This window comes from Octopus bimaculoides, chromosome 22 (genome assembly GCF_001194135.2).
Source record: "Octopus bimaculoides isolate UCB-OBI-ISO-001 chromosome 22, ASM119413v2, whole genome shotgun sequence".
NCBI classification, from domain to species: Eukaryota; Metazoa; Mollusca; class Cephalopoda; order Octopoda; family Octopodidae; genus Octopus; species Octopus bimaculoides.
The window spans coordinates 37602979-37612978 of NC_069002.1; the positions used below are offsets into that span (position 1 = coordinate 37602979).

The 10000-nt window shown below is 36.9% G+C and overlaps 1 protein-coding gene across 1 annotated transcript in view; it reads left to right on the forward strand.

Moving 5' to 3' along the window:
- The first annotated feature begins 2842 nt into the window (after nucleotides 1-2842).
- LOC106877697 (protocadherin-23) overlaps nucleotides 2843-10000 on the forward strand; it is a 111859-nt gene continuing 104701 nt past the window's right edge. Inside the window, exons 1-3 of the mRNA XM_014926651.2 lie at nucleotides 2843-2943; nucleotides 6607-6714; nucleotides 8212-8325. The gene's annotated coding sequence lies outside the window, so the exon portion shown is untranslated. The remainder of the gene's footprint in view (nucleotides 2944-6606; nucleotides 6715-8211; nucleotides 8326-10000) is intronic.

Consider the following 10000-nt stretch of genomic DNA (forward strand, 5'->3'; position numbering starts at 1 on the left):
ATATATATATATATACATATGTCTATAATTTAGAGGTTAAGAAACCATTCAAGGGATATTAAATATCCAATATACTACTGGATGTGTACCTACATATCTTTAACCAAGTGCTTACTGTTGCATGGCAATATTGCAATTGAATACTAGGTATGGGTGAGAGTAAATTGGAAATTTATCCAGGATTTATAAGGCAAATAAGAAAATGGAGAGGATAAACAATCAACAAATATGAGCCAGTAAACATTCCATTATATCTATTTATTAGATGGTAACAAACATGTGTTACGTGGTACAAGTAACCGAATGAGATCAGCCAATAAATATATAAACAGATACATATATATAGAGAGATGAATGAATAATAATAGATGAGTGTACAGATGCAAATTCCTTACAGCCATTTCTACCATGAGGCCTCAGAATCTTCCAAGTCATCCTCATCACGTCAGTGATATACAGGGATATGTATAATTACTAGTACTTGTATACCTAGGTGGATTAAAATACATCTAACACTTACACTACATATATATCCCTTCATCCCTACATGAGCCAGGATAACCCCATTGTAACTATGGTTGACTCCGTATAGCTACAAAGTTACAACCTTTATCACTTAACATCCTGATATGATTATAGTTACAATGTAACATAAGGTTATTTACATTCCCTAAGTCAAACCTTTATCATAACATGAATACTTTCAGCTTATATTCAGAATTGATAATAATCCCAATCTTACTTTTAGTGTCTCTGAATGGTTTACCCCCTAGTTTTGCAATGCACGGTTACCTCCCTTCAACTATCGTCTACAAACCTAAATCTACTTTAAATTCGGACATGTCCACATCAACCCTCGTATTTTGGACCTGATTCATAAGATAGAAATTAGTACTCAGACCTACTCACAACGTAATAACACTTAATAACCACCTCATAAACATTATTCTACTACACGAATTTGCTACGTATCTAAATATGATGATATACTATCGGACTATTTTGTCTCTGATAGAATGCTTTGGCATCTGTTCGTCATTTACTTCCCAACGAATCGCTTCTCCCTTCACGACTCTCGTGTAGATACTTACTTGTTTGGGTGTGTATCTCTCATATAAACTAAATAAACTGCTGGAAACATGATGTAAAGCGCAGCCTATGGCTATATTTCCTGAGTGACTGTATTTACTTACCACAGGATGCAATACCATAGATCATAGCAATACCTTAAAACGAAGTTCCTATATTTCCTTACCATGTATATTACACTACATTACATTATTTTTGTTCTTATTTTTATCTATTTTATTCTATCTTACCTTATTTTACCTTACTCTATTATTCTAACTGAATTCCCCACATGTTAGTTTCCTAACATTTGTACTCTCTGAAGAAGCCTTGAGGCTCAACCATTACCCAATATCTCTGTCCAATGTTTGTTCATCCCTGTATATCACTGACGTGATGAGGATGACTTGGAAGATTCTGAGGCCTCATGATAGAAATGGCTGTAAGGAATTTGTATCTGTACACTCATCTATTATTAGCCGTTCATCTCTCTCTATATATGTATCTGTTTATATATTTATTGCCTGATCTCATTCGGTTACTTGTACCACGTAACACATGTTTGTTACCATCTAATAAATAGATATAATGGAATGTTTACTGGCTCATATTTGTTGTTTTTATATCCGCTCCATTTTCTTATTTGCCTCTCTCTCTCTCTCTCTCTTTCTCTCACACACACACACATTAGACAGACATACAGATAGATAGATAGATTTCTTTTATTAGCCACACAGGGCTCAACACAGATGGGACAAATACAATGTAGAGTTTTTCTTTTCGAGGGGACGAAAAAAAAAAAAAAAGTGGGGAAAACGATCAAAAGGCATTGATAAACGTTTGGGTTATGTACAAAAAAAAAAAATAATAATACAAAAACTTCTCAAGAAATGGGGAGGTTATCCGTGGAAAGGTTCTTTAGGAACAATGGTACCTGGCTTTTTTTAGGCAGAGTTAGATCTGTTTCTTTAACAAAAGTTAGATACAGTTGTTATAGACAGGTTAGACTTAGAGCAGTAGGATGAGTTAATCCTGAGTCTTTAGAAATTGTCACTCCTTGATCTTTAGGAAGAGTTAGACTCTAAAATTTGTAGACAATGTCAGAACTGAAAGGACAAACAGACTATGGATCCTTGTGCAGCTCTGGCCTTGCCAGTTCTTTGCAAGAAGAAGAAGGATGATGGTGATGACGATGAGGAGGAGATATTAAAACAGTAAATTATTTGTTATGAAAACTTAGAATTGTTACTGAGAATTGTCCTTTGACTTGCTGGATTTTGTTAAACCACCCAACTCATTTCAATATGTAAAACAGACATAAAATGATGATGGTCTTTAGAACTACCCTCTATCTACCATTCCTATGATCTACTGTATTCCAGCTGAAACTGTTCTCTTTTATTTTTAGTAAAGTGCATCTAGGGCTATGTTATTTAAGTATTCTTTTTATGATGGTGGAGTGTGATTTGAAGGAGATTTGATTGCTATTTCTAGCAGGTTGAGTGACTGCATGACATCAGTTTAATTGGTTCAAGATTATGGTGTGTTATTTAAGGGGAAATTTGGTTGCTATTTTTAATAATTTTCCAGTTCAGATTACACCCACACCCACACCCATCACTATTAAGAAATAGGAAAGACATATTAGCTGACCCTGTCCAGGGAACTGATTGGGTCATGGCTGCAATATTTTTGACCATAAAACTCACTCAATCAGGGCTGATTTACTGTTAAACAACATCAACAATAATGTTATTATGCACCAATGACATTTTTTTCTTATCCTAAGTGGTATTTTTTCAGCTTACATTTCTTTATGAAAATACCTATCAACCAAAATTTGAAAATGCAATCTACACTCGTAATATTAATGAGGTAAGTTCATTTCTATGTTTTTCTCTCATGAAGAATTTTTATTGTTACCTTTTTTAGGACTATCTTCCCTATACTTGGTGGAGTTTTATTTTTGTTTATTGTTGTAATTTTTTTAAAAATTTTGTATTTTTATCATTGTTCTGAGATTAAGAAGCTCACATCATAAACAAATGACCCCATGTTTCACCCTGTTTCAGCCACACATTGGACAGATGTGTGAATGAGATTTAGTGAATAGAAATGGAGAAACAATGCAGAAGTACATTGCACATGTGTATGCATCAGCACGCACACATGTACAGACCCACATGCATGCACACACACACACACACACACACACACAAACACACACACACAGGCATATATATGTCTATTTATATATTTATACATACGATTGGATGCACTCAACATGCATTAGTTATGTCATTCAGGTTTCATTTCTTATTGTAATCATGTTTAACTCCCACCATTGTATTACATGTTCACCTGAGGTCTTGTGCAATCGGATGTGGGTTATATATACATATATATATATAAATATGTGTGTGTGTTAGGACTAAATTTGATGAGTTTTTATGTCCCTTTTTCTCAGGAACAGTTTGATGTATTGGTGAATAGCATTTGAGAGCATAAAGATAAAAGTTGTAGTTGAGAAAAAGTTAGCTGACATGGAGGACTGGAAGTCATCTGAATATTAGAAAAGTGTTGCCAGTATCATGATGATTCATGCTGAGTATCAAAATGCCAACATCATGACTGCTGCTGCTGCTGAATGCTCTGTGAACACCGTAAAGGTTGTAAGACATGACATGGACAGCTGTAACAGAGACTATGATGCTGTGACCAGCTGGAAGGGATATAACAGGCATTCTGAAACCAACAACTGCAGGACAGGGTGATGCAAGATCTGAACAAGGGAATCCAGGATTTGATGAGAGAGATGGGTGCTGGAGTTGCCACGATGAAGATGGCACTGAAGTAGAACTTTCACTTCCACTCATATAAGGGATGCAAGGGAGAAATTCTGACAGCTAAGGTAAAAGAAAAAAATCACTTGACAAGGCCAAAGAAGCTCCTTAACAAGCTGAGACATCCTGTTAAGTCAGGGATAACCTGGCACTTTTTCAGATGCAAAGAACTTTTGCCAAGACTAGTTGCACAACAGGTGGCTTGCCAACAGTCTATGTGATGTCTCATGTACCATGAAAACCAAGTTCTGCCAAATTGTAATGATCTTAGAGTGTGTGTCCAGTAAGGCTGATGTCATGTTGCTCTACATCTTTGAAAAAGGTCTTGTTCTCAATTCAGATGCAATGTGAGCTACCGGAAATTATGGTCAAATCCTAATTGGAAATGGTTGCTACTGGAAGACCATATGTGTGGCAAAAGGATTTGACTCCTTATCATACTTCCAGAAAGAATCAGAAGTGGTTGTTGGAGAATTTCTATGACTTCACCAGCCCCAATTTCTAACCTCCTAATTCTCCTGTAATCCCATGTGGGGCACAATTGAGAAATATGCCAACCACTCTGTCTGCAACACCGAGGTCAAGCTAATGGCTAAAATCAGGGAGGTGTTTGCATATCTTCCCATGGATACAGTGAGGAATGCATGTGCTAGGTTGCAGAGCAGTCTTTAGGCCATGGTGGAAGCTAATCTAGTTGATATTTTCTTATTATTTAAAATACTGTGGGGATGAGGTGAACCAGAAGGAATGGGCAGTGACATCAACAGCCGAGGAAAAGGAAGAGGGAGCAATGAAGTGAAGAAAGTAAGACTAGCATGATCCACTTTGGCCTCAGTACAGTGGCGGTGAATGGATGTATGTGGATATGAGGGCAACACAGGGCTTTAGCAGTAGCTACTTGTGACAGGCAAGATGGGTAAGGCATGTCTTGTATTTAACACAACTGGACAACCAACACTGAGAAGTAGATGAACTGTATTTTGTTCCTCACATAACAATTCTCTCACGCTACAATACTTTTATTTTTCAATGAGATATTATGTTTCTTTTTATGCAAACTATCAAATTTAGTCCAAATACCCCATATTTACATAAATATATATAGGGTGCGTCATATATATATATATATATATATATATATATATATATATATATATATATATATATATATATCATGTATATATATACGGGGTGCATCAGTTTTGGAGCTCATTTGTATGAATTTAGAAAAAGATGCATAGCTCAACAAAGTAAAGCTGTATTTGAAAACAAATTGGTACAAATTGAGAACCCTTTTATCACACTTATTCAATAAATCCACCATTAGCATCAAGGGCTGCTTCAACATGGGGTTGGAAGCATTGACATGCTTGAATTAGATAATCTTTATTAATTTTGGAAACAGTGTTGGTTATGGCATATTTGCGAGATTGTATGGTTGTTTACAGGTGCATCGATTGACCTCTCTCTCTCTCTCGTCTATGCCCCATACATAATAGCCCAGTGGATTGAGGTCTGGTGAATTAGGAGGCCATGTGTCTGGAAGAACATGATCATGGAGATGAGCATACGTCCATGCTTGGGTTATTTTAAGCCTTATGAAGTGGTGCAGAGTCTTGTTGGATAATGTAGTCTTCTCTTGCTTACTCCGTCTATCCAGGGCCTCACAACATTCTCCAACACCTGTGTAGACAATAGTTTTGACTCTTTAGCCCTGTGGAATGACATCTCCCTCACTGCTGACCACCTCCAAAACTATCACACTTGCTGAGAACTTAGTATGCATGGCCATTGGCATCACATTTGGGTTTCTGCATAACCATCTGCCATTCCTTTGGTTTACCTTTCCGTTCTGATTGAAGTGTTTCTCACTGAAGAAAAACCAAAGCATTCCAGCTTCTTGGTGTTTTAACTTCTTTTAGCGAGTGCTTTGCACATTTCAAATTATTCTCTCTTGTCACAACAACATAAACTGACCCCTCTGCATCACATATGACTTGTACCAGATGACTTTATGTTTTTCTGGTGGTGCATTCTAAAACCTCAAAGTCTTTGCAATGGTTCTGATTGACTTTCCAGGGTTTTTATTCATTATTTCTTAGACATTTTGTACAAAGTCATGTGCTCTGATAGTATTAGGACCCTGTGCATGCATTTTGCATTTAGCTGCTGATGTTGGATCATCATGTTGCACAACCACTCCTGTGCCGTTTGTTGCATTGTTATACCAAACTAATCAGCTGTTGATATAAATTTGTCAAGTTGGTGAAAAAAATTACTTAAAAATACCAAAAAGCATACAAGTTAATTTATTCTGCATCAAAAAGATTATTTGATCTTTATCAGATGTATGGTTTAATAATTTCACAAAATATACAAAATAATATATTATTGGTGAAAGTTGGCATGAGCGCACTGATGCTAGTCAACAGGTGCTTATAAGTCTGCAACTGGATGAAAGCCAAAGGCAATACTAGTAAAAACTGAACTCACAGCATAAAGGCAAAGATGGAAATAACTTTAAAATATTTAATTCATCCCCAATGTTTCAAGATGTATTAAGTGTCTCAACTTGATGACATCTTGTCTTTTTTTTTTTTCTTTTTCATTCAGGTTTGTATAATGTTATCCAATACCATCTTTGCTGTTTTCTAAATTTACCCCCCTTTTTTTTTTTTTTTTAAATTTTTTCCAGTCAGAACCAATTGGTTTTTCTGTCTTCGATATTTCACAAAATATAATAGATGAAGACAAATGGTCAATCCCATCGTTGCCCAAATCCAGGTACAAGTTGAATATTCAGGTAAATTTTTAAATACAAACCAATTTTGACATATATTATACACATTATCAAACATGTGACTGACTTCTTTACTGAATTGTGGGTCGGTCAGTCGGTCGGTTGGTTGGTCGGTCGGTTGTTTGGTTGGTTGGTCGGTTGGTTGGCTGGTCGGTTAGTTGGCTGGTTGGTCAGTCGGTGGAATAAGTCAATGATTTCATAGCTGGTTGGTTGGAAGGTTGGATGAACAGATGGTTTCACTGTTGGCTAGGAGGATGGTTGATTTACCTAGCTGGTTGTAAGCATGAGTGGCTGGTTTAGCTGGTTGGATGGATGGCTTGATTAATAGCTGTAGAGATGAATGGATGGTTTAATAGATGGATGGATAGTAGGTTTGAGAGATGGTTGGATGAATGGATGGTTTTCTGGATTGTTGGATGGGGAGAGAGATGGATGGATGGATGGATGATTGTATAATGAGATGGGTAAATGGTTCGATAGCTGGATGAATGGATAGGTTGTCTGAGAGTTGTTTGGATGTATGGAGGGCTTGCTAGCTGGTTGGATGAATGGGTTGTTTGATAGCTGGTTAGATCAATGGATTGCTTAATAAATGGTTGGATGGATTGATAGTTCATAGCTGGGTGGATGAATGGATGGCTTAATAGCTAGTTGGATGGGCAGATTGTTTGATAACTGTTTGAATAACTACATGGATAGATGGATGGTTAGATGGATAGCTGTATGGATGAATGGAGGGTTTGATAGCTTGTAGGATTGAGGGATGGAGGGATGGATGGATTGTTTCATAGCTAGATGGATGAATGGTTTCGTTGTTGGTTGGGTGGATGATTGGTTTCCTAGTATGTTTGATGGATGGATGGTTTGATAGCTGAGCAGATGAATGGACTAATGGATAACTGATTTGATGGAGGGAGAGATGGATGGTTTGATAACAGGATGAGTGAATGGTTGGAGAATTGGTTGGGTGGATGGATAGTTTTCTTGCTGATTAGATGAATAGATTATTTGATAATTAGTTAGATGGATGAATGATTTTTTAACTGATTAGATAGACAGCTGTTTTGATAGCTAGTTAAATGGATGGTTGTTTTGCTAGCTTGCTGGTTGAATGGCTGGATGTTTTGTCAGCTGGTTGGGTAGGTGGTTTGATAGCTTGTTAGTTAGATGGATGATTTGGTGTCTGTTTTAAATGAGGGTTGGCTTTATAGCTGGGAGGATCAGTAGAAGTTTTGAAAGTTGGTTGGATTGATGGGTGGTTTGCTAACTTTTTGAATGGATTGATTGATGGGTAGGTAGGTGGGTAAATTGATAGATGGTTTGATTGTTGACAGCATAAATAAATGATTTGATATCTGATGGGATGGATAGATGCTTTGCTAGCTTGCAGGATGGGTAGATGGTTTGAAGCTGTTACCCTTTTAGCTATTAATCTTTCACCAACAGCTATTTTGCAACTCATTCTAAAAACTCATTGTCTTTACCATTTTCAATCTTCAGCCCTCAAAAAGAAATGATGCCTTTGTAAGTGGTGAAGACGGAATTATTAAACTGAACAAACTCTTGGATTATGACAACGGAATTAGGAATTATACAGTCATCATAACTTTTGAGGTATGTTAGATTTTCTTATTTAGTGCTAAATATAAATTTTTTTTGGTTGTTGATGTTGTTGTGACACTGAAGTTCAGACCTAATCAGTCAGGTCTATGATCAAGCAAATTCTATCTATGAATCACCGTTTTTATTATATTTTTATATTTCTTCTAAATTTTTGCATCTAGAATTATATCATTATCCAGTTTGTCTTTCCTTCTGTATAATGGTAAAATGGGATATGATGGCTATTTGCTGTTTTTTTAGCTAGTCAACAATGGCTTAGTGCAATTGTAATTGGCTCTTTCTGGCAGTGGGCCTTTGAGAACAGATTACACTTCTATAAGTATAACTTAACAAACATTGTACAGAAAACTCTGTTTATTAGGTAGGTCATAAATATTTGATGGTGACAAAATGTGAGTAAATAAAATGGAGGGAAAGAAATGAAAATGTTCCAATTTAATAAACTTAAAGATTATGTTACAAAATGTTAGTAAATGGTTATTTATTTTTATATAAGCATTAAATTATGCATCGTACAAAAAGTCATAAACAACCTACATACAACCTGTATGTTTTGCATCCAGGGTCACTCATTGGCTAATAATTCTATAAGATTATCTTCCATCTATGAGATTTGGTGTTTCCTCAAAAGACAGACGACCAACTTGCAGTATTCATTATTGTATCAACATCAGTCATTCTTACCAATCTGTTGAAACTCTTTCTGTATAGTTGTCCATAAGAAGTTTATACATCTGAAGCTCAACACATATACACTCTCTGCTCTTAATTTCACTGCCCTTTGAAATTTTTCATGAGTTCTTTTAGATTGATTTGATCTATACTTAATATTGTTGTGTAAATCCACATTGTCCAGTGTACTTGGCTTTTGTTGACTTGGAGAAAGCTTTTGACAGGGTCCCCCAATCCGTTATCCGGTGGGCGATGCAGAAACTAGGGATAGATGAGTGGTTAGTAAGAGCTGTACAAGCCCTGTACATGGATGCTGTCAGTAAGGTGAGGGTTGGCAGCGAATATAGTGAAGAATTCTGGGTAGAAGTAGGGGTTCACTAAGGATCAGTTCTCAGCCCCCCCCCCTCTTATTCATCATAGTCCTACTGGCAATAACAGGAATTCAAGACAGGGCTGATCCTGGGAGACGAAGTTTAGTGGGTGGACGCAAGGTCTAGAATCGAAGGGCCTTGGAGTCAATTTAGCGAAAACCAAAAGTCCTGGTAAATAGGAAGACAGACAAATCACAAACCCCTTCAGGTAGATAGTCCTGCTTGATCTATAGAAAAGCAATAGGTAGAAACCTGGTGTAAGCTATGGACACATATGAGGTGCAGCAATATCAAAGGAAGGTTAACTGGGAAGATAGCTTTTGTGTGTGGCAGATGCACAGGAGAAATAAACACTGAAGAGGTACAGAAAACAGATTCCATCACATGCCAGGGGGAAAAACTAGTAGTTGATAGCTTCCGCTACCTAGGCGACCAAGTCTGTAGTGGGGGTGGATGCTCCTAGAGGGTAGCTGCTAGAATAAGGATAGCCTGGGCAAAGTTCGAAGAGTTCCTACCTATGCCGGCAACTAAGGGCCTTTCAATCAGAGTAAAAGGTAGTCTGCATGATGCATGTGTGCGAAATGCCATGCTACATGGCAGTGAAACACGGGCCATGACTGCTG